Source organism: Equus quagga, chromosome 17 (assembly GCF_021613505.1).
Source record: "Equus quagga isolate Etosha38 chromosome 17, UCLA_HA_Equagga_1.0, whole genome shotgun sequence".
NCBI lineage: Eukaryota > Metazoa > Chordata > Mammalia > Perissodactyla > Equidae > Equus > Equus quagga.
The window spans coordinates 16,571,716-16,596,549 of NC_060283.1; the positions used below are offsets into that span (position 1 = coordinate 16,571,716).

Consider the following 24,834-nt stretch of genomic DNA (forward strand, 5'->3'; position numbering starts at 1 on the left):
GCCAAGAGGCACATGAAAAGATGTTCAACATCATTAACTATCAGGGAAATGCAAATCAAAACTGCAATATCACCTCACTCCTGTCAGAATAGCTATAATTAACAATACAGGAAACAATAAGTGTTGGAGAGGATGTGGAGAGAAGGGAACCCTCATACACCACTGATGAGAGTGCAAACTGGTGCAGCCACTATGGAAAACAGCATGGAGATTCCTCAAAAAAGTAAAAATAGATCTACCATATGATCCAGCTATTCCACTGCTGGGTGTTTACACAAAGAACGTGAAAACAAGAATCCATAAAGATATACACACCTCTATGTTCACTGCAGTATTATTCACAATAGCCAAGACTTGGAAGCAACCTAGGTACCATCAAGGGAGAATGGATAAAGAAGATGTGGTGTATATACACAATAGAATACTTCTCAGCCATAAGAAACAATGAAATCCAGCCATTTGTGATGACATGCATGGACCTCAAGGTCCTTAAGCAAAGTGCAATAAATCAGAGGGAGAAAGTCAAATACCGTATGATCTCACTCATAAGTAGAAGATAAAAGCAACAACAAACAAACATATACAACAAGAAACTGGATTGATAGTTACCAGAGGGGAAGGGGGGAGGGAGGAGGGCAAAAGGGCTAATTAGGCACATGTGTGTGGTGATGGATTGTAATTAGTCTTTGGGAGGTGAACATGTAATCTACACAGAAATCGAAATATATAATGATGTACACCTGAAATATATATAATGTTATAAATCACTGTTACTGCAATAAGAAAGAATAAAAAATACATAAAAATGACAGACAACATTAACTACTGGTGAGGATGAGGAACAGCCAGAGGACTTACACACTATAGTGTGATGGCAGAAGTATGAATTGACATAGTGCTTTGCAAAACTGTATGATGATATTTACTAAATCTAAATTATATACACACATACCCACACACATGTTTCCAACTCCTGATTTTATGCAAAGGATAGGTGAATGCTTATCTCTACCAAAAGACATTATACAAGAATGTTCACATTATTGGTAATAGAAAAAGGGAAAACAGTTTCCTATCCACACAAAAGTAGATAAATGAATGATGATAGATTTGTACCAAAGAACAACGACAATGAACGTACTGAAACTGCATGCAACAACATGAATGGACTGCACAGCATGTTGTTGAATAAGACAGTGCATGCTATAGGCATCTACTTATGAATGGTTCAAAAAACTATGAAACTAATCTACCACGATAAAAATCAAGGAAGTAATTACTCATTGAGGGTAAGAAACTAGTGACTTAGGAGGCACCAAGCAGAAGGCTTCTGATAATGTTCTGTTTCTTGGTCTGGGTCCTGATTAAATGGGTATGTTTTTGAAAATTTATCTAGCTGTACACAGTCTATTCACCATTAGAGTGTAAGAAACTTCAGAATTTTATTATTATAATGTTTTATCTTTAGCAATTCCTTGTATACAGCAATATTCAGTATATTTTTGGTAAAATAAATGGTACAAATTTCATAGAATAGGTCAGTGAATAATTATCCCTTTTGTTAGTAAAACTTTCTGTATTTTTTATAAAGTAAAAATGTCTTGTTCAACCAATGAACACTTCTAATATTGTTTCCAGCAACAAGGAGATGTAATGAACCTGTTTTTCCTTGGTATCACTGTCATGCACTGAGCTAATTCATAATGGCCCATGACTCAGGGCCATACAACTGTTTTCTGAAGAATCAAGTTTATAAGCAGACAATTACCTACATTTTATTACAGTGGCACCAGGGAAGCCATTTAGATACAAATTTTTTTTCTCACTTACTTCTATCTGATGTCTTAAATTCCAACTAAGTCATTTTATTTCATAGTTTAAGAAAGCCATATTCAATTAAATATAAATCCCATTGAGAGGTTAGTTGGCCAATTTTTAATAATATTGTAGTTACTAAGGCTCAGGTTTTAGGGAAAAGATTGGAGGGAAGTTAGACTAAATACTCTGCAGGTGCAGTCAAGTTTAGGCAGTTAAATTTAGGTTCTGTCTAAACAGAGTGTAATCTGGAGAGACTTATAATCCTTGGAGGCAGAGAAGCACCTGATGAGAAAACGAGTTTGGAAAGGAATCAGAATAAAGTGATCAAGGTCGATTCCTACTTCTTCAAATAGGCTCCAAGAAGTGGATATGGTAGTAAAGACTTGGGTAACATAAATGCATCAGCATCTTCTGTTTAAGGGGTTGAAAATTATTGTAATTTCTTTATTTGAGCCTGACGTTAACAATACCTCCTAGAGAAGTAAATTTAGTCTATTTGTATCGGTATCATCCCACCAAAAATTAATAAAAATGAAAAAGCATTGAAATATATCGCTAAGGCGTATTTTCTTCAAACCAAAAATGCATTATTTATTTTAATAATTTTAACCTATGATGTGGTCTATATTTGTAAGATCTATGAGAAAAATGCTATATTCAAGTCTAGTTCCCAGAGAGAATTAAGAAAAAAAATCTGGAAAATTTGTGCTCATGCACTAGTTAATGCCTATCACTTCATACACTATATTTGTACACAAAATTTTTTCGTTGACTGGATTTATTTTAAAGTAATAAATTAACAACAATATGGCAGAAGGTACAGCAGGAAAACATAATTGTATGTTTCAATCAACCCTAGACTTTAATGAACACATAGAAATTTGTGCTTGTCTGTGTCCTGCAATGATTCACATATAAAATGTCACTCAAAACATGGTCAATGAAGAGAGTGTCCTTCAAGGTCCCCATGTTGCACAACTTCAGGGGCACCATATTACTTATTTTCAATGTGCTCCCTGGATTTTTGCAATACAGCAACCCATCAAACACCAAAGTTAATAATGATATGGTGTCAGCTAAGGAAAATAAAACATTATATTTCAACCTGGAAGCACTTTCTATTTTTCCCCTCTGCCTCCACCACTGGTAGAATCTTCCCTTGGTTTAGAAGTAGAGCTTGGATGACCTCTCAGTTCTCTTAGAACTCTAAGAATCTGTAGATCACTATTTTTGTAAATTTAGTATGAAAACACTATAACATTTCATGAGAGTAGGCAAGGGGTATTTTTTCCTAAAAGAGATTCTTTTTCATTACACTGTAGTCAGGAACCTATTAAGAGAAGGAGCTTTGGAGTCACACAAACATGTTGCTTATGAAACTCCAGAAGTTACTGATTACTTCAGTATCATACTTTTGGTATCTGTGTAATGAGGTTGTTAATGACAGCTGAGGAAACACAAGACAATATTTGAAATATACGACAATAAATATGCAGATGAGTTAAATTAAATAATACATGAAAAACACAAGGCATTTGTTAGGATTTCCACAATGAACTACATTAAATTGGTGTCTTTGCTCTCACCAATCCAGTGCTGAATGAAAAGGTGCTTAAAAAGTACATTTATAGAAGTGAGGGTAGAGACCTTTTTATGATCAGAAAATGGGAATGCAGGATTTATCTCTCTGTCCCAATGAATGAGTTCAATGAAGTCAAGGAACAACATGGTTGACCAAGATTCAGGGAGGGTGCAGCATTTCGTTGGTAGCTGTAGCAGAGGTATTTGTGTAGACACAAAATTCACACTTCCAGTAATTTCCAAATTACTACCAAGGATAGCACAAGTTATCTGTGGAAATAAACAGAACTTGGCTTTCTTTGGGAAAGCTACATCTCAACATGTTTTAAAAAATTCCTTGTACATATGAACTATATTAGTAAAATGATGCTCAAAGTTTGTTTATTTCTACTTTTTGTTGAACTCTCACCAGCCCTACAAAAGGGAAATATTTAACAACACACATGTACTGAATTATCACTCATGCAAACCCTTGTGCTAGGGATTGTGGGAATGTAGAAAGACACATAAATGAATAGATAAAAAACATATTAAATAAAGAGTTTACTAGGCATAGTGGATGTATCCAGTCATAAAATCATGGGGTGGTTGACGTGTCATTGGGGGAAAGGAATTAGACAATGACTAATGAAAAAAACAGTAAGGAAGATTACCATATTTCTAAATGGGAGGTGAAGAAGAATGTTTCAGAAATGGAAGAAACTGTATAAGCAATGAAAATGAGTTGAAAATCATTATGTAGAGGATCTATTTGAATGTCACTAAACATCAGGTTTCACCAGAGATACTAGCCATAAGCATAGCATTAAAATAAATTCTAGTAAATTTATGTCATTGGTCAATTTGGTGATGAGTGAAGAATTAAAAGTTCAGCCTTTGGTCAATTTGTTGAAACATTCACAGGGGAAAGTACAGAAACAGAAATCTATTTAATCACATTCAGATAACACAGAAGAGTGAAGGCAGAGGCTTTAGAGATTTACATCCTAGAAGTAGGTAGAAATAAAATGCAATATGCCTGTGGTTCATGACCAGAAATAAGGACACAAAGACTTTCTCATTTCACATAGTTTCTAAATGACTAAACTTAAAGAATATGAGGAGTAAAATTTAGTTATTTTGGAAAAACTTACCTTCCCTTGTGTATTCAGAATTTAATAGAGACTACAGAAATGGTTATACACTTTGTTATGTTGTGTTGAGGTATATAAAATTAAAACCTCAGTGCTGTTCCATGATTCACCTAAAGAGTAGCAAAAATGAATAAGATTCACAATATTAATATCAAGTACTTGTGTGAATGTGGATCAACTACAGATCTCACACCTTGTCAGTGGAAGTCAGATTGATGATCAAATTTGGAAAACTGTAAGGCAGTATCTATTGTAGCTGGCCCTAAAATTCCATTTCTACTTTTGCATTCAATAGCAATGAGTGAAGATGTACAGCCAAGTTTGTATAAAAATGACCACAGTCACATTACTTGGAATATGACAAATAATCTGTACTATGTTCATTAGGATACTACACAGCAATGAGAATGAACTATTGCCACAAGCAACTGCATGGAGGAATCTCACATACATAATATTGAGCAAAAGGGTCCAGATATAAAAGGATGAAAACTGAATTATTCCGCTACCATGTAGTTTTTAAAAAACATACAAAACTATCTATCATATTGAACATTGATTTTTGTTAGGGCCCATGGACAGTCTTAGAAATGTTCCTGAAATTCCATGTTTTGCTCTAGGTTCTGGGTGTAGGAATGTTTTCATTTCTGAAAATTCACTTGCTATTTTGTAATGATAAATAAATACATACACACACATAACTTAAAAGGATTTCAAAAACAAAGACTACTTACTGTCAGTTTGTACACAACTGCAGGATTTCATTAATTTTTAATCTCTGGTAGTTTATTAAACATAACATGTTTTGGGATATTCTTGTAAAATTAATAAATAATACAACTTTCATAGAATATTTCATAAATTATCTTTTATGTTACTAAAAATGTGCTGCTTGCTTATAGAATAAAGCAGCTGTTAGCAAACTACAGCCCGTGCTTTTTTTTTTTTTTTTGAGGAAGATTAGCCCTGAGCTAACATCTGCTGCCAATCCTCCTCTTTTTGCTGAGGGACACTGGCCCTGAGCTAACATTCATGCCTATCTTATTGTACTTTATATGTGGGACGCCTACTACAGCATGGCTTGCCAAGTGGTGCCATGTCCGCACCCAGGATCCAAACCAGCGAACCCCAGGCCGCCCATGCGGAACCTGCGCCCTCAACTCCTGCACCACCAGGTGGCCCAGCCCGTGCTTTTCTTTGTTGGGGAGGGAAAATTTCGCCCTACCTCTCTTGATTCTTTTGGCTGGTCTAATAATAAAATTGACACAGATTAACAGAAGAAAAAGAATTTAATTTTTTGTACAGACAAGAGCCCCAAGATATGAGACCCAAAGAAGTGACTGAAACAGGCAATTTTTACACCCTCTAGACAAAGAAAAAATAAATTTGTGAAGAATTGACAAGACAAAAACACTTAGGCTTGGGTGCTATTAGTGAAGAAACTAAACAGAGTTTGTTTACACAGTCTTCTTGGGCCTGAATTCCCTTCTCCGATGATAAGGATGCTGTCTATCTCCTGGTGTGGGGACAACCTTTCACAAGGGCAATTCTTTCCTGCTTTCAGGGAGACAAAGGAGGGTCAGAGTGGACTTCTTGCACCGGCTGTTTCTTAAATAACATTAATTCAAAATAATCAGTATGATAAAATGGCATATTTTGGCATAGAATGTCTTGAACACCATCATCTTGTTTCCTGCAACAGTGAGACTGAATAAACCTAATTTTTCTTGGTGGCGTAATCAAAATGTTCAATTTGATATAGGCCCATGCCTTAGGGGCAGACAAGAATTTTCCGAACAAATGAATTTATACATAGACAGTTGCCTGCATGGCATTATATTAAGGGATCAGTGATACCAGGAAAGCCACATGGATAGAGATATTTTTTCTCACTTAAGTGTCTCTCATGCCTTAAATTTTACCGTAAGTCTTTTGCCCCATGATTAAAAAGGCCATTCCCTATTAACACACAATTTCCTTTGGGAAGTAATTTAGATCATCCAATTTTCAGCAATATATTGCCACCCATTTAATGGGGATTTAATGTGGAGTGGGAGTTAGATTATATGGTCTGTAGGAGAAGCAATGTTTATGAGGATAAAGTTTGGATCATGACTAAACAGTGTAGCCTGAGGAATTTGACATCCAAGGAGATAGGGAATACCTTAGGGCAAATGAGTAAGGAAAAGAATCAGGGGAAGATCACCAAGGATGACTCCTTTTGTGCCTCCAAATATGCACGAGAAAAGCAGAGAGTGGTAGTAAAGCTCTTAGGTACCACAAATATATCATTTTATTCAGTTTACCTGGTGGAAAATTGTTAGCAATTACTTACGTGGTTTGAGATTTGCACCAATAAGATCTCCCACAGGAGACCATTTGTTATTTTAGCATTGGGATTATCACACAAATAGCAGACACATATTTTGAAAAAGGCATTAAAATTGGTCATCAAAACTACTTTTACAAAAATTAAAAATATATTAATTTCATTGAATATTGCCTGAAAAGTGTTCCTGCATAATAGAAAGCAGCAACAAACTCTACAAGAAAAGTAAGATAAACAAGTAAACAAAAAATGCAGATAAACTAAATTTCTTTTTACTGCATTTAGAGTGCAGAAGAAACATGAAACTACCTGAGGTATTGCAATGCATAAGCTGGAACATGCCTTGCACATCTTGCTTTTGATGTTGCTGTTTACACAAATTGTACATTTACAAATTTTCTGACAAATTAACTGCATTGAGACTCAAGATGTACAGCTACTGTACATGATTATTGTACGTTTTCTTGGAACACTAATCAATTGTAGGCATTTAAAGAACACATAACAACCTATACATGTAAGTGGACAGCAATGGCTCACATAGATGATAAAATATTAGTCAAAAAATGCACAATACAGAGATTATCCCCCAAAGCTTCAAGGTTGCACAACTTCAAACAACATCAATTTCTTTATTTTCTATTTACTTCCCAGAATTGTACGATGTAACTGCCATCCACATGACTTTCTCTTCACACCAATATTAATTATGTTGAAGTGCACAGCTGATAGAAATAAAACAGATTACCTCCCAGTGTGCTATTTGCTCCCTTTTTTTCCTCAATACTCTTCAGATCCTGCCTTGGTTTCCACGTGGAAATTGAATGATCTCTCAGTTGTTTCAGAAATCCAGGAGTCCATTGGTCACTAATTTTGTGAATTTCCAATGTCACTTTAACATAAACACACCATACCATTTTAAGAGTATTTAAGAGAGTTGTCTTTCAAGGTATATTTTTTTTATTGCACTGTATTTAGGACTCTATGGTGAGCAATTTCTATGAATTCAATGAAACAATGCCTATGAGACTCTAGAAGTTTACTTGTCACTACTTTGTTTCAGTTTGTATATCATGTAATGAGATTGTTAGAGACAATTCGGGACATTTGACAATATATAAATATATGATAATATATATTGATAATTAGATAATTTGGAACATCTATGTTTAAAAAGAGCCAAAATTGCCTTTATTTAAAGTAATATCTCTTTGCTCTTCAATTTCAGGTTTTTTATAATCTATTTTAAAGAAACACCTGGCTGTTATAAATTATGTATGTATAATTTTACTCACATCAGAGTATTCACAGATATGAAGAATTGTACATAAACCAAGTGGCAGTTAGCAGAGAGAGATTGAATAAACAATGCAGAAACAAATGCATTGCTTCTATTCGTAATACTTATTTACTTATAAAACATATGTTTATTCTGATATCATTTTTGTTTAAAAATTAAAAATCCAATCATATAGAAAACAAAATATAATTATTCCTACGTAGTATGATTGTGGTCAGTTTTTTTGCTGGTTTTGCAAAAATCTTTACTTTGTGAATATCTTTAATGGGAAAGTGTTTGTGTATGTGTTTCTATGTTACTATGTGAACATGAATGGGTGAGTTCTTATTTTGTAATAATGATATTAAAATGAAATGCCTGCATAGGAATTTTGGAAATGGAAATAAGAAATTCTTATTAACTGGATAAGCATAATATTTGATAAGTAAGTATCATATTGGCAAGTAATGTAGAGAGAAGCAAAAGATATTTTAATAATGTCCAGGGGCCGGCCTGGTGGTGCAGTGGTTAAGTTCGATGTGCTCCACTTCTGCAGCCCAGGGTTTGCCAGTTCAGATTACGGGTGCAGACATACACTACTCATCAATCCATGCTGTGGGGGCGACCCATATTCAAAACAGAGGAAGATTGGCACAGATGTTAGCTCAGGTCTAGTTTTCCTCAAGCAAAAAGAGGAGGATTGGCAACAGATGTTAACTAAGGGCCAATCTTCTTCACCAAAATAATGTCCATGTCTCTTTCAAAATGACCCTACCTGTATGAAATATCAGATGATAAACCATATTATTACATCGATCACTTATTCCTGAGAAACTATTCAATACCAAGGGGCCAGACACAGAGATGGCTATATAATCCAGGTCAGTCAGGAGACAATGCTGAACCCTCCTGCAGACAGAAATGCCTGCAAGAAAGGAGTCAGTAGTTCTGAGTTAGGCACTAATATTTTTTGCTGTTTTTCTGATTTATATTTTATATCTCTTTAGTGCTTTTATCCTTTTTCCACTGAAAGTATGTTATAAACTAAAGAAGTAAGTACAATATTCTACACAATTTTATTTTGATTAATTTTATCAATTTATTTAAAATACATAAGTACATAGTAGGGAATACAGTCAAATGCAAGTGTGGATTATGGAGGTGGTTGCACGTTTTTTATTGTTTTAAATCTCTTCCCTGTACTTTTGTATATTTTAAAAAATATGTTCATTTTTAAAGGAAAGGATTTTTTTTTAATGATATATCTACAGGAACAGAAATTTAAATAAATTCAGACCAACAGTTTGGAGACCTGCACACTGATCACTAGGAAATTATACATATATTATTTTTCTGTCCTTTGTCTACTTTCAAATCCACTTTTCTTAAATTCTCACAGAACAGAGGGGATTATATATGACACTGCATGTAATATAATTGGTTTGGGTAAAATATAACCGTGAGACATAGAATACAAATGGCCTCCCAAATATCACCAACCTTTTTCAACCAAAGAAATGGAGACTTCAGAGACACTCAAGAGAAACTGGGATCAAAGAAAACAATAAGCGATATTAAAATTTGTAGAGATCAATGATGATGCACAGTTCTCTCTTGGACATCAAGGGACAGTGTACGAATGTGGAATTTTATCATGTGTCTAAAACATCTGCTCTTCTGGTAGACAGATCATGTCAATTCTACTCAATTAGGGCAGAGGAACTCACACTGTAAACAATACTGCCTTTCTTGCCTCTCTGTTATTTGTGCTACCAACATCCCTACAATTACATCCCAAATGTTCTTTATAATCTCCCCTGCTGCACAGCAGCTGTCAGAGGGACCTTGTTAGCACTGGCATACTCCTGTCTGCGCACCCTAGTGATCACTCTTGGAGATCCTTCCACCCTCTTCTCCAGCAACCACCACGCTCCCTGCTCCAGAGGGTTCTGGATCACATCTATCTCTATCCTTTGCTTATGGAGGCTGGATGGGACCTGACAGATTAATGGAAAAGAGGGTAATGTTACATCCAGGAACTTGTCATAGATCTGTCAGCTCCACAATTGTGAATGGTGACAAAGAAATGTACTCATTACCCGTACCAGTCACTTAACTATGCTTCTCTATTACAGAATATAACATTTCTGCAAAATTGAAAAAAAAAAAGCCTGTCAGAATATTTGGATTCTCTGGACAAATTAACTGTAAGAAGTATTGTCTCAACTCTGAGACAGTCAATTTTTTAATGTATAAGATACAAGTAGCAAAAATCATCATAAATACTACATGGCTGGTGTGGAAATAGAATGATTTAATTTGAATGAAAATGTCTTGAAAAATCAGTACAGTACACTACAAATGTAGGCAATATTATTATCATTATAATTTTATTGATTTATATTAAATTGCGTGTTTTTCCAAGAGAGTCAGTTTACCTAAAGCTGTCCTAGTGGTGTTTGTCTGTTTTTCTAATTAGTAAAGATTAGAAAGGACCAGTAGTTTAAGTGTTAAGAAAATAAGATGATGTTACCCTCCATTTACATTTTCTTCTTTTACAAGCAAGGATTTCCATACCTGAGTGATGGCTACTGAGAACTGCACTACGTCTACTGACTTCTTTGTGCTCTTTCTGCTGGTCTATGGCATAACTGTGATTGCCAGTCTAGGCATGATCCTGCTGATCAAGATAGACTCCAGACTCCACACACCCATGTATTATTTCCTGAGCAATCTATCATTCTATGATGTCTGCTATTCCTCCACTGTCACTCCCAAGATGCTGGCTGATATTTTATCTGAACAAAGAGGATTCTATATAATTTATGTGCCACTTAGATGTATTTTTTAGGGCTTTTGGTAGTTTTGGAATGTCTTATGTTGGCTGTCATGGCATATGACCATTATGTAGCCATTTGCAATCCACTTGTTTCTACAATTGCCATATCCAGGAGGGTCTGTACCCACCTAGTATCCGTTGTCTACATTGTCAGCTTGGTAGATTCAGCAATCCACACCTGTTTCACATTTCAATTGTCATTCTGCAATTCCAATATCATCATCAATCACTTTTTCTGTAAGATCCCACCCTTTCTAGCCCTTTCCACATCAGATACAACCATCAGTGAAATAGTGTTGTTCACTTTCAGTATCTATGTCGTGGATGCAGCATCATCACTGTTGTCTCCTACAACTACATCATATCTACCATCCTTAGAATGAACCCAGGTGTTGGAGAAGCAAAACCCTCTCTACATATGCCTCCTACTTAACCACTGTGCCTATATTTCATGACACACTTCTGTTCATTTTTTTCTGACCCAAATCAAGTTACTCCATGGACATAGACAAAATGGTCTCTGTTTTCTACCCAGTTGTCATCCCTATATTAAACTGACTGATCTACAGCTTAAGGAATAAGGATGTGAAAGCTGCCTTGAAAAAAGTAATTGACACTAAATTATGTTCCAGGTGATGCTACATTTTCACCCAAAAGTATTTATTTAAAGATTCTGAGAACTGAAGTTCAGGTACTTTGACATAGATGCCTGTGGTCTCACCAATACACTTTCTAGATATTTTCTATCATTTATCTTTTTGTCTAAATTAAGTGTAGGGGGTAATCATTACTGATCTGAATCTTCTCTTCAAACTAAGGAAGAGTAGTAACAGGTTAACTCGCAAAGAAGATAATTTTATACCTCCCTTATCTGTTCATGGTTGTACCCCAGTGAGATAGCATTGGCAGAGAAACCCCTCTGTCCATGTTAATTCAAAACTCCCGAGGCTCCTATTATTTTTTTAAAAAATGAATTTATAAACTTGCTCAGGTGGAAGGGAGTGTCAGTGGATTAAATTAGGTTTGTTTGTATCCTACCTATGTACTAGTATTACCCTATAAATGTTCCATCATAATATTTAGAATTAAATAAGTAGTAAATGAATAAATATGAATAAATTAAAAATTCCTGCGCTAAATCAAAATTCCATAAATGCAAGATCCTTTTTTGTCTTGTTCACTAATGTTTCTACTATGCTATTTATGGCTCCAGGATGCCATTCAAAATATTGAATAAATGAATGAGTGTCCCTTACAAAATTGACGCAAAAAAACCCTTTGTGAATTTACCAAAAACAAATACCTTTATTTTACTTTGTTTTAGTCTAGCATGTTGATCTTACATGATGTCCATCTTTTCTTCTTGTCTTTTGGCCAGGTTGAATAAATATCAGTAACAGCGATCATTTAATGTAGAGAACTTCTCGGATCCTCTACTCCTTACCATTCCACCCCACTTATATCAGCAGACATCCCCAGGAACAGCCACTCTAGGTTTATATTGCATCTCATGGACTTCCCATGAGGTTGTGGATTTCCTTCTTGCTCTCACCACAGAGAACAGATATGGTGCAATTCACAACTGTACAGAAACTTCATGAATGGAAGTTAGAGGTAACGTATCTGGACTTTCTTTCTCAAAGGGCACTGGAGAAGAGGACTCCATCTCCCTTGGAGTGTTCATAGCATTATACTGGTTAAAATTTAAAAAGCAACTGTAATTCCCAATTGATACAATTTAAGTTGAAAGGAAGAGTTATTAACTTAAATTTGCATGTAATAAAAAACCACAAAGAACAAATTTACTTTAGTACTCTATCTGTAATGATTTATATTGTGTCTCTGTGTACCTGTGAAATTAACTGTAACCATGTTCAAAACATGATTTTAATAGTGGCCATTGCTGAGTAGCTGGATGTTACATTATCTTAATAATGTTCCAATAACTTAATTGCTTATGTTTTTCTCACTGTAATCAATTAATAATTAACGCATCTATGAAAAACATAACTTTTGTTTCAGATTGTCAAAATTAAACATTTTATTTTAGGTTATTGTCAAGAAAGGAACATGGAGACACTCTTTTTGGTTCCTGGAAGGAAAGAGTAATGGGTTGTACAGGTTTTTCATTTAGATCATCTTCTGTAATTTTATATATCCTTCTAGTGTATAAAATGGACTGTGTTATGTGCATCAAATATCTTGAGAATGAAACAACACAGTAATAACCTGCAGTTTTTAGTAATTTACTTGTATTCAATTACTAATTGAACAGAATTTTAGGACAAAAACATTACTCTTAGATATCTTCTTTTATAATCTCAAATGATTTATTTGTTGTTCATGGAATATTCCATATATTAGGACCTCTATATCATTGTCCAAATCCCGCCCAACTTAATCTAATTTATTAAGACATATTGAATATATTCATATGTATAAAATTAAACCTATTCATGTGATGTAACATTGGATCACTGGCCATATTTCCCATATATGTTTAAGGAAAAAGGATATCTCATTGTTTTTTCTTCACCTTTTCCTTTATTTATTTTTATTTTTATTTTTTGAGGAAGATTAGCCCTGAGCTAACATCTGCTGTCAGCCCTTCTCTTTTTGCTGAGGAAGACTGGCCCTGAGCTAACATCTTTTCCCATCTTCCTCTACTTTATATGTTGAATGCCTGCCACAGCATGGCTCGACAAGTGGTGCATAGATCCACACCCAGGATCCAAACTGACAAACCTCAGCCACCAAAGCAGAACATCAGACCTAACCACTCTGCCACCAGGCTGGCTCCTACCTTTTCCTTTAAAGACACTGATTTAATAGCCTTTAACATGGTCAGAAAAGCAGCATTTTGGTACTTATTTCTGTTTTATCTTCATTTAAGAAAATGAGCAAAAAGGGAGAGATTTAAAATAATAAATGGAGGGGCCCGCCCTGTGACCAAGTGGTTAACTTCACATGCTTTGCTTTAGTGGTCCAGAGTTTCACTGATTTGGATACTGAGTTGGGACATGACGCCACTCATCAAGCCATGCTGAGGTGGCATCCCACATAACACAACCAGAAGGACCTACAACTAGAATATACAACTATACATACTGGAGAGCTCTGGGGAGAAGGAGAAGAAAAAAAAGAAGGAGAAGGAGAAAAGATTGGCAACAGATGTTAGTTAGCTCAGGTGCCAATCTTAAAAAGTAAATAAATAAAATAAAATAATAAATGCAGTTTGAAATGAGACAAACGAATTCAAATCTGTATACACGTTAACCCTGCAATCTGAAGTAGAGCATTCCTATGAAACTTTCACAAGATGACATGGCACAAATAGAAGTGATTATCTGTAATTTATATGGGAAAAGTTTTGAGCATTCCTAGACCCGAAGAATAACCAAAATAAATCTGGAAAAAGCCCAGATGCTCAGACATATTTCAAAGCTATGGTGGCTTGATGCTAACATACTGAGTGCAGTTCCTGGGGGAGGAACTTGGTGGCACCACCCTCACTGCTGCCTGCATAAGGGAACCCTGCAAAAGAAACTCTGAAAGCTTTTTTCATTAAAACAAAAATCCTCTTTAAGTTTCTTTCAGTTAGCCTAAGCAGGTACTAATGTGGGTCTTCCATAAACGAAAAGTAGCCTAAAGTGAACTTTCAGATAGAAGGGCGAACCTGTACTATGATTTACTTGTTAGCTGTGTGGCCTTAGTTTAATTAATCTTCTTAAGCCTCACTTTCCTCATCTCTTTAACATGGGTTTAATATATATATATATATGTGTGTGTGTGTGTGTGTGTGTGTGTAGATATATGTATTGTTTATATATGTACATCAGATATATATATCTGAGATTGACCAAGAAATTTTTTAAGGTCATACAAAGCCTACTAATTCCCCATCAGGGACAAAACCCCTGGTGTTGAAAGAAAAGATGGTATTTTTCGTGGCATCATGTCACGAAAAGGAGTTTCCAGGATGTGTCTTTATTCACTTTAGAGCCTGCTCACCGAGTCTGTCACATTCCAGTTGTGGCTCCCAGCCTCAGGTCATGTTTGAGTTCTGTACCCAGGGACGTTATGTCTTATTTTTCCTGACTCTGCCTTCGCTTTTGGTTAGAGTTGAGTAGAGGTTTCTTCTCTGCTACCCCTGCTGTCCACACGATTTTCATGTCCAAACCAGATGCTTGAAACTGCTCTACTGATCTAAGTCCCAGACCACACATTGTGAAGAAATGAGTTTCGATAATTCATCCAGATTACCGCATTTTATGTTATTCTGTGTGGCTCTATCCTAGGGCCATGGCTGAAATTGCACACTTAGTTGCAAATCAGCCAATATCTATGTGTTGTGATGAACTCATGCACTTTGGAGTACATTTCCTGTTCAGTATTTGGGAAGAGGCATCTGGTTCTTATCACCCTCAGACTACCATTCCATTCTTCCCTGTTGTAAGCCCACATTGGCCATAGCACTACCTCACTACTGATCTGTATGGACAAAATTCTACTTTTAAAAAGATAGTTTTCATTGCAGTAAATGGAACAGTGATTTTTATTTATAACCCAGCATACAGTTTCACTTTCAGAAGACTTTCCTCACCAGTTTATTCTGTTTCACTACTCAACCTCACCTTTGGATTTAGCACTTTCTGTAGACTTTACAGCCATACTTTCTCTATATATCAAGCCAGACACTGACCAAACTATCATTACAAAATTTTTAGGCTCTCATATCCCATCTCTGGCTCCAAGATCATAGCCTCTTTCAGTAATTTGTGTAATAAGTCAGTGTTATAGGTCAATTTCTTTATTGTACTTCCTTATATCTTCCTGCATTGGTATCCCTAAAGATAAACACAACCAGTGATGACAATTAGGGTCTATGCATAATGATACAAGCAATTAGCTCCACGGTGGTGAAAAACTGGTTAGCAAAATTTTTTAAATAAAACAGTAATAATTCTCACTATTTCAGTGTGTGTGGCTCTTTCTAATGAAGCAGCAAGTTTAACCTAGCTTGAAATCTTCTGTAGAAACATGCTATGAACTGGAGAAGCAATGACAACAAAATTGGATGTGAAGCATTACCCTCAACTCTCTATAACTGTGACCTTCAACAAATCACTTTTCCTTTTTGGTCCTCACTTTCCACTCTGTCAAAAGAGGGGCTTAAAATGAATATTCTTTATTAAACATCCAGCCATCACATTCTATATCTATATTAATATAAATCTATCAGTGAATATACTCATTTCTATTTGGGGTGATTAAGAAATAGCAGATGAGTTGGAATATATTCATGACAATGGAGAATATTATATCTCTGAGCCATTTGACCCTAAATGGAGGTGGCAATGATGACAGGTAGATTGATAGCATGAGTTGCAGGACCCTCAAAACCATCAATCTGAACTCATTTCACTGGCTTTCTATTCTGCATTTTGATATTGAGACACCTCATAAAAGCGGATATCCAACTTTGTTAGTCATCAGAGAAATAAAATACTCTACATAATGGCTAAAATTAAAATGAAAGACACCATTACATATTGGTGAGGATGTTTAAAAGCCCAAAGCTCACACACTGAAAGTGTGACAGTGGAAGTGTGGATTGGCATACATCATAGAAAACTGTATGAAAATATTTATTAAATCTAAATTTTGTATATATTCACACTCACAAATAATTTCAACCCCTGATTTTATATGCACAATAAGTGAGTGTCTATCTCTATAAAAGATGTGTATAAGAATGTTCACATTAATATTATTGGTAATAGAAAATAGTAAAAACAACTGCCTATCAACATGAAAGTAGGTAAATAAATGATGATATATTTGTACAAAAGAATACTATACAACAATGAGATTGAATGTGTTGCAATTGCATCCATCCAACATGGATGCATTGCACAAGTTTGTTTTGGAATGAAACAATGCATACCCTAAGCATCCACTTCTGTGTGGTTAAAAAACAGAAACCTATCATGATAAAAGTCAAGAAGTTACTTACTCCTTCAGGGTAAGAGATTAGAGACAAGAGAGATCATGTAGAAGGCTTTTTTGATTCTGGCAATGTTCTGTTTCTTGGTCTAGGTCCTGGTTATAGGGGTATTTCTTCTTTTGGAAAATTTATCTAGCTGTATACTTATTTAAGTATTCTCTATATGTGCATTGCTGCTGAGACCAGCTGGGCAGCCAGCTGAAGGGGTGGACAGAAATTGACAGAACACAATCTATGTTATTCAATGGGACAGGGGGCCATCACCTTCAAGGACTGAGGTGAGGTCCCTTGGATCGCCACATATTTATTTGTGGGTAAAGAATATCAAGCAAGTACAGTAGCTGGAACTCTTGCCTGCAGGAAAATGCAAGCCAAAGTCCAAAGGTTCTATTCTTCATCCCCCGGAAGCACACCAGCCCATCCCAGGTCATTCTCTTGGGGAGTATCTTAAGGACAATCAGCAAGGTATGCAGATGGCATTCCATCCGTGCAAGGGCCAGGCATTCTTGGAATTTATTTTTCCTAGGCTTAAAGCCTAGCAAGAATGCTGCTATGATCTTGACAAATTGAAATGGCAAGCAACAGGATATACTGGAGTATATGAGGAAGCCATTTGGTATAAACCTAATTCCACCTGACTTTGTTTTTTCCAAAAGGGCCTGACTGTGGCTGTTGAGCACGCATTGCATATCTGCTTTAAAACATTTCCTATGGCAAGAACAAATGGCCTTAAGATAAAGGTGCAACTTCCCCCACATTGGCATTTCCTTAAGGATAAGCATCTTTCCTTAGGCTAGGAACTGATTGCTGTGCTCACCTTTGACCACCCAGCTCACCTGTGACCACTCAGCTCCAGACAGCAGACCTGCCACCCTGCTATTTTCACTGAGACAGCAGACCAACCTGCTGTGTTCATCAATCACTGTGCCAACAGAGCACTCTCGTGACTATTGTAAAAGGGACATTTCAATCCTATGTGAAACATCCTGTTTGGGGGTATATAAGCACTCTGTGAACCCGACTTCTTTGGTGCCCTTTCTTCCTTCGGGAAGAAAGGCCCCGGGCCATGGTCCCCAGATTTCAGCTCAGAATAAACTCTCCCAAATTTTCATTTATAGATTGGCTAAGGATTATTTTTGTCAACAATCTCCTGCAGCAGTGCATTATATATGAAAAAGTTTTTCCAAAAGCAATATTTATATAATATTAGTGTATAAGAAACTTCAGATCTTTATTATAAATTTTTATCTCTAGAAATGCCTCATATTAAAGTTCAGTATATTTTTGTAAAATAAATGGTACAACTTTCATTTAAAGATCAATCAACCAGAAGGCAATGTTTTCCAGACAATTATCACTATTATGAAATTATTTCTTAATTCTCTTTTTCGTGTTTCTCAGCCTCGGCACTACTGACATTTTGTGCTGGATTACTTTTTTGTTATGGGGAGTTGCCCTCTGCATTGTGCCATGTATAGCAGGATCTTTGGCTTCTATCCACTAGGTGGCAGTATAACCCTCATCCATAGTCCTTCCATTGTGACAATCAAAATTGTCTCCAGATATTGTCAAATGTCCCCTTAGGGGGAGAGGGAGATAAATAATCATCTGTTGTTGAGAGCTGTTGCCTTATTTCTCTTATTCTGGTAAAGTTTCACATTTCTTCTGTTTGAATTCAACTTAAAACTAATGTGCAAATTAAATACCCTGGTTCCTTATCTCCCAAGTAATGTTATTGTATGGATTAAACAATTTATATTATCTTTAAATCTGGGAAGTGTGGTTTTTTAAAACTTCTTCCTTATTATTTCTTCCTTTATTTTTTTCTTTTTCCCTTGTGAACCAGTATATTCTTTTTCAAAGCTCTAAAACCTTATTTAGAGTAGGTCTTGTTTGTTATGTTTTTCCAGAAGGTTCACTTTGGTCTTTTTAATTCCATTTTATTTAAATACCTGCCTATTCTCTCTTGCACAACTCTTCCCCAAAAAATCACAGAAACTCACAGATATAGACCTGAAAAGTTTCAAGGCCTTTCTATTCCCCTAGTCCCAGGAAACAGTTGTTCCAGATACTGCTATGGAAGAGATTGGCTAAGCCAGGCCCTCTATACAAAGCTCTGTAGAAAGAGGGTATTTTCTGTTCCAGATACTTAATGTTTGCAGTGGCTCAAGTTTCCCCAAATGATTTTTCCCATGAAGAACTAACTGAATCTAAGGCAATTTCTACATACCTTATATGAACAGTAATATCCATATTTTCTCTGAGCTACAAACCAACCTGGTAGTGGAAAAGGCAGCCCCCATCCCCACCTCTGGAGAGCTAGTCTTGGGGAGATGATAAGACACTTATATCTACTTCCACTCCCTGTGCCAGCAGGACCCTAGAGAAAATTGCTTGCCTTCTTCTCCAGAGGACTTAAAATAAGCAATTAAAATTAATGATTGATTTTTGATGTAATTCTATTTTCTTGGAAAACCTGAGGGAAAACAACAGCAGGTTTTGAAACATTCTATGTAAAAGTTAACTGAAAGTTTAAATTTCTTCTCCTCATGCTTCATAATCATTCTTATAGTCTCCCCCAATCTTTGTACAAGTCATAGCAGAAGTTATCTTTATTATTTACTCAACAAACATTTTTCTCTTTATTAGTACATTGTTTTATTCTTTTTAAATTTTTTCCTAAATTTATGGAGGTATAATTGAGAAATAAAAATCATATGTATTTAAGGAGTACAACCTGATGTTCTGACATACATATACATTATGAAATAATCACCACAATCAAGCTAATTAACATATTCATCACCTTGAATTACTATTTTCTTCCTTTTTTTGATGAGAATACCTAAATTCTACCCTCTTAGCAAGTTTCAAGTATACAATACAGTATTGTTAACTATAGTCACATTGCTGTACATTAGATCTTCAGAATTTATTCAGGCTGCATAACTGAAACTTTGTACCCCTTGACCAGGATCTCTCCTTTTCCCCTCCTCAGCCCCTGACAATAACCATTCTACTTTCTGCTTCTATGAGTTTGACTAGTTTAGATTGCACATATAGATGAGATTATGCATTATTCATCTTTTATGAAATATTTCTTATGTATGTACCATGTCTCTGTTCCCTGTAGGGTATAACTGCCCTCTGGTTACACTAACCATACTGAGAGAGTGAGAAGATCCTGCTCAGGTCCCTCAGGTACCCCCGTTATTATGACCCTGTTAATGGTATTAGGTATAGAGCAAATCTCTTATGAATACATTCAATAAGCATAAACTAAATTAAAACAAATAAGTGAAAGCTATAACGAGCAAATCATTCCCAAGACTGTAACTCTGAGTGACTCATAATCACTTACAGATGCATATGCAAGTTCCTGTTTGCCAGAGTTTTAATCAGTCTTGAAAACAAAACTATTAAGGAGAGTGAGACTATAAAAAAGCTTGGTTAGCTACCCTTACCAAAAGTGGAATATGAAGCAAAATATCTCTTTCAGAATTTCTCTATGTATTTTTTTATGCAAGATTCGCTAAATGTCTAAAATTTTAAAATATGATAACCATTTAAAATCTTTCTTTAAGTAAAACCAATACAATCATTGTTTTCTTTTTAGTTCCCAAGTGTAATTTTTAATATTTATAAATAAGAATATGAAATCAAGAGATTTCTGGTTACTTTAGTTTATTTTTTTAAATCTTTCTTTATATCCTTTTTTTTTTCTTTTGGTTAGGAAGATTGGCTCTGAGCTAACATCTGTTGCCAATCTTCCTCTTTTTTTTCCCCCCAAAGTCCCAGTACATAGTTGTACATCCTAGATGTAAGTCCTTCTAATTCTTTTATGTGGGATGCTGTCCCAGAATGGCCTGATGAGCAGTGTGTAGGTCCACGCCCAGGATCCAAACTGGTGAACCCCAGGCTGCTGAACTAGAACATGTGAACTTAACTAGGCCAGCCTTATGATAATTTTAAATCAAATCCTTCTGTCAACACTTTCAGCTTGCCTTGAACATTATAAGTTCATGAAATATAAGCCTATCATAATACAATTACTGATTACGTCAGCCCTATAATCAGTAACAAAAGTGAGAAATTTCTAAACAAATTGATTTTTGCATTGTGTATTCACTCTGTGACATTAAGAATGAACACCCCTAACACCTTACATTTGTGCTTTTATTGTTAATTCCATACAGCACTTATTCTTTGTTTTTCAGTCTGACCTAGTAAATTTGTTACCAAAATTAGTCTTGATTAATTCTTTTCAGAGCAGATGCTCCTCAGCTCAGGGAGTCTTAAATGTCAATCCTTCCTCATTGCTTGAAGAAGAATAAAGTTGGAACAGGTGGTAATCTAGTCCATGTCTTTATTCTATAGGTGAGAAAACAGAAGATGGAGAACCTTGGTTTTCCCAATGACATGCAAATAACAACCAATCTACACATCTGTGACTAGATCTCTGATCCCCAGACTCCTAGCCCTGGACCCATTTTATTACACCAGACTCTGACCCATGTTCTAGTCTAGGTACTAAATATTTCCTTGGTAAATCATCATACTTTTAATTGACAAACTAGAGACTCTAAAACTATGGGAAAGAGTCCAATAACAGTGCATATGCCCCCGAGTTATACTAGAAAGCAGCATCAACATGAGATGAGAATGGGATTTAGGGACATTTTCTCTCCCAGGAATAATTAACTATACTAAAGACTCTGACTTAAAAAATTCCCTTTCCTAGGTCTTTCTCTCTCTCTTTCTCTTTCTACTCTCCCCTCAAGATGTATAGGATACTCATTCTGTCCTATAGTACCTGTGAGGGAGAGAGATTGTAAATTGGAGGTAGTACTGCCCTATGAAGACATTTCATGAGAAAATAGTAATACAAAAGAATTGGATTTCGTTAAGTGTTTGCCAACACTTCTAACATCCTACCATTCCAGAAAAGTATCATTTCTGGTAAGATTATCTCTGGTCCCATAGAAATGGATTTAAGATGGCTCAGCAATAAAGATGTCACATCATATGCAAAACTGAGACATCAAGGGCCATATCTGTTCCTATGCCCATAAGTTTGAGTATTAAACACAACCTTGCAAGTATTAAAGACAATCCATCGCAAAACCAGATATTCAAATTATCAAAGTTTTTTCTTAATACAACATTTAATTTAGCTAAGGCATTTAAGAATTCATTTTAAACTTATGTTATATTTAATATAGTGGCTCTTGTGTCCCAAATGCTATATAGAAAATAGAACAGCTAAAATCTTCTTTCCTATAATTCTTTTCCTCATTTTGTTGTACTTTTTGCTGTTAGGGAACACATGTTTCCTGCTTTATAATCTTAAGTAATGCTGGTTCCTTTTACTTTTTTTTTTTACTGGAAAGTCTATTCAATTTCTGATTGTTTCATTTTATTTAAATATTTGTCTATTCTACCTTGACTCCCCTTCTAAAAATTTGTAGAATCAAGACAATGCACATTCCCTCAAATTCTTGGAGCTCTTCTCTCACCCATTCCAATACATGTTGTTCATGGGCTGTTAGTGAGGAACTCAGCTGAGCCAGGCTCTCTCCTAGAACACTCTGTAGAATAAGTGCTCATCCTCTTCCTTCCATGTTCAGATGCATAACTTCTGCAGTGGCAAAATATTTTTCGAGAACTATCTAGATCCAAAGGGTAAGTTCCCCTCCTCACATTGTTGTCTACACACCCCTCATTGAGATTAATATCAGTACATCTTTAGAATCTTAAAACATACCTGCTGATGGCAGACAGAGGACCTCTCCGGGTTGGGAGGGATGCATGTGTTCTTACAGCTATAGTCACTACCTTTCAGACACGAACCCTAGAGACCACCTATTGTCCCATTCTCTTGAGGTCATTAAATAAACAATTAAAATTAATCATCTTTCTCTGGTATAATTCTTTTTTATTTTAAAGATTGGCACCTGAACTAACATCTGTTGCCAATCCTCCTTTCTTCTTCTTCTTCTTCTGCTTCTGCTTCTTCTTCTTCTTCTTCTTCTTCTTCTTCTTCTTCTTCCTTCTTCTTCTCCTCTACAAAGCCCCCCAGTACATAGTTGTATATTCTAGTTCTAGGTCCTTCTGGTTGTGCTATGTGGGATGCCACCTCAGAATGGCTTGATGAGTGGCGCTAGGCCCATGCCCAGGGTCTGAACCAGTGAAAACCTGGGCTGCCAAGGCAGAGCACATGAACTCAACCACTCGGCCACAGGTCTAGCCCCTGGTGTAATTCTTGTGTACTAGAAAACCTGGAGCAGCATGAGGGGTGTTTCATATGAAAATTTATAAAGTCATTTCCCCCAGCCCCTGGTCACTGCAATACCTTCCTCAAATTATAAAAATAATGTAATTAGAAAAGTCATCATAATAAAATATTGAGTGACTACAATATGCTGAGCATAACCCTCTTCCCCCATACTATCTACTTTCATCATATTGGAGAAGTATGAATATCCATGTTTTAGGTCATCGTGATCCACTAAGAGTTAAATCAGAAATATTCACAAAGTTAAATATTAAGTTGGGAAAATTATCCAGTCCCTTTTAAGTCTCTGTACTGTTCTATTACTCTTTTTCCCCTCTGCTTTCTCCAGGTAGTCTGACTTGCTTTCCCTTCTTGCTTTTTATTTCTCAAAAAATGTTGCACACTCCTCCCTTAAGGTCTTATCTACTACTTTTTTCTCTACTCTGGAATGCTTTCTCTTAAGGTTTTGCTCAAATGTACTTTTCCAGTGAAAGCGTCCATGAACATACTATTATACTGCAGGGGCTAATCCACTACCCAACTTAGTGTTTAAAGTACTTAACATGGTTCAAATATATTTTAATAATTATTTATTGCATTCCTTCATATTGTTTGTTGTCCTCTGCTAGAATAAAAGTTTCAGGAAAGCAGAGAATATATTCACTGATATATTCTAAGCAAATACATCAGTGATGAGCATAAAGCAAGTATACCATGAATCTTTATTTAATGATAGATATGACCTTCCAAGGAACTTGAAATAGAGCCAACTTACTAGAACTATGAGGAATTTAAGTTCTGAGAGGAGATGATTGATAAAGAACATTAAGGATGTTTTAGAAGTGATTATTGAAACTAGGCAGTCAAAAGAAAGCAAAGCAAAAGCAGACCAAAACCAATGTCCACTCAACTGAATTCTCTCTCTCTAGTCAGAAAACAGGAAAAGAAGCCTGAGGACATAATGAGGATACATAATTACTCATTCTTTCATTTATTCAATACATATTTATTACAGGTTTACCCTGAGCTACGTACTGTCTTAGGTATCAGGGAAAAAGACAAAGAATGTCCCCTTGCCAACAAGTTTATATTTAATGGGGGATACAAAACAAACAAATAAATATGTAGTCATTTTCTAGTAATTATAAACACAAAAAACGTATACTTGAAGATGTCACTTTAAATAGGGAGGTCAGACAAGACCATAATGAGGTGGTACTTGAGCATGGACCATTAAGAAGTCGGAAAGCAAATTATGCAAATAACTGCAGGCAGAGTGTTGAGTTTGAGTTTGAGGCAAAGGAAACATCAAATACAACTGATTTTCAAATAGACAGCTTTTTTTTTGCATCTCAATAATTCTGCAGTTTGTGGTGATGTTCTATATTTTATAAACACCTTTTGCAAAAATATAACTTGGATATTTCCTGATGACTTTATTTATGGCAGAAAGAGAAAGAAGTCTGGGTCTACCTATGGGTGGTCCTTTAAAGCTGTATTTATGCCACTATGTTGGTATTTTTTAGAACAATAATGAAATATAAGATGCAATTATTTGAATACTTTTGCAGTAT

The 24,834-nt window shown here is 35.6% G+C and overlaps 1 pseudogene; it reads left to right on the plus strand.

The window, feature by feature from the left end:
• The first annotated feature begins 10,724 nt into the window (after positions 1-10,724).
• On the plus strand, positions 10,725-11,615 carry LOC124229121 (olfactory receptor 1020-like; annotated as a pseudogene).
• Positions 11,616-24,834: the final 13,219 nt, after the last annotated feature.